Below are 2,092 nucleotides of genomic sequence, written 5' to 3'. Positions count from 1 at the left end.
AATTTTGAAATTAAGTTATTGGCACATATATGTTTTTTATTATCTTTAAAAGCAGATTTTCTTATCCTTTCGATTGTTTTGACTAGGTTGTTTTCAGGGAAGCTATACACCCATCAATTAAAAGCCTGCTACTTTTCCTGGAAACATCTAATATCCTTAAACACTTTTGTGTGTGCCATCAATTTTAGTGTAGTATGTCAATTCAGGGCCTTCCAAGAGGTGGTATGTACCCTCTTATAAAGGGTTTATAGAGATTAAAGGCTTTATAAACTTTCTAAGTTTATACTTTAGAAAGTGTGATCTAAACTCTGAGCATTAAGATTGTCCTGGTTTCGGCTGGGATAGAGTTAATTTTCATCCTAGTAGCTGGTACAGTGCTGTGGTTTGGATTTAGGATGAGAACAATGTTGATAACACACCGATGTTTTAGCTGTTGCTAAGCAGTGTTTATACTAGTTAAGGACTTTTCAACTGCTCATGCTCTACCGACTGAGGAGGCTGGAGGTGCACAAGAAGCTGGGAGGGGGCACAGCCAGGACAGCTGACCCAAACTGGCCAAAGGGACATTCCATACCATGTGACATCATGCTCAGTATATAAACTGGGGGGAGTTGGCCGGGGGGCGATGACCGCTGCTCGGGGACTGGCTGGGCATTGGTCAGCGGGTGATGAGCAATTGCACTGTGCATCACTTATTTTGTATATTCTTTTATCATTATTATTATTACTATTCTCCCTACCTTTTCTGCCCTATTAAACTGTCTTTATCTCAACCTACGAATTTTACTCTTTTTCCCTATTCTCTCCCCCTTCTCACTGGGGGGGAGGGGAGCGAGCAAACGGCTGTGTGGTGTTTAGCTGCCTGCCGGGTTAAACCACAACAGTCCTTTTGGTGCCCAACGTGGGGCACAAAGGGTTCAGATAATGACAGATCTGACCAGAGCGTGTTAAGGCAAATTTGTTATAACCATTCATCATATTTGTTTAACAGTTGCTGGTCACAATGTTGAGTAATTTACTCTTAAAGTTGTCATGCTTGCTCTCAAAGTTGTGCTATGTAACGCCTTACTTGCTGTATATGTTCCCTGTTGTGCAGTTTATCACCTCTGGGAGCTGGATCAAGGATATAATTTTGCTGCACTGTGTAACACTACTGGTTTATGATATGATAAAATTATTGGTTGTGAGACTAATTTTTGTATTTTTACTTCTGTATTTGTACTTGGCATTTCCGTCATCTCTGTACCTCGGGAGCCACCTTTCGGAAACTATTCATAATTACACTCTTTATCTTTTCTCCTTGGGGAACCAATCTATGGGGGAGATGGGGAGGACACTTTCCGCTGCTCCTTCACCTTCCCTTTCTCCTTCAGGCTAGTTACAACAGCTCTTGAGAATTTTTAATATCCTTGGGATGTTCAAGCCAGCATGGTCCTATTGCTATGTCTCCTGAATGTGGTTCAGGTCTTGTTTAAGGTTAAACAATTATTTAAGAATACCATCCAGAGATCAACCCCCGTAACAGGCACTGTGGCTACTCAAACCCCGACGACAGGCACTGTGGCTACTCAAACCTCGGCGACAGGCACTGCGGCTGAACCAGAGAACCAACCCATGCCAGCATCAGTCGCCCCTATAAACAAGAAGAAATGTTGGAAGCGAAAGTCAGCTCGTTTAGTAAGATAAGAAACTCTTCCCCCACTAAGGGAAGAAGTGGACGAGGCAGACGACTCCAAAGCAGGACCATCACAAGAACAGGATGAGGAAGAGGAAGAAATAAACGAGGCGGTAACCATCCCATCCCTGTCCCTGAGTGAGCTGCGAGACATGCAAAAAGATTTCAGCCATCGTCCAGGCGAGCAGGTTGTCACCTGGCTGCTCTGATGCTGGGATAATGGGGCCAGTAACCTGGAATTAGAGGGTAGGGAAGCCAAGCAGCTGGGATCCCTTTCTAGGGAAGGGGACATTGACAAAGTGATTGGAAAAGGGACACAAGCCCTCAGCCTCTGGAGGTGACTCCTGCAGGTGTGAAGGAAAGGTATCCCTTCAAGGAAGATGTTATATGTCACCCAGGCAAGTGGACCACCATGGA

Source organism: Pygoscelis adeliae, unplaced genomic scaffold, assembly GCF_000699105.1.
Source record: "Pygoscelis adeliae isolate BGI_AS28 unplaced genomic scaffold, ASM69910v1 Scaffold113, whole genome shotgun sequence".
In the NCBI taxonomy this organism is placed as follows: Eukaryota; Metazoa; Chordata; class Aves; order Sphenisciformes; family Spheniscidae; genus Pygoscelis; species Pygoscelis adeliae.
The sequence above is the reverse complement of the archived record's forward strand: the minus strand, read 5'-3'. Positions refer to the sequence as shown.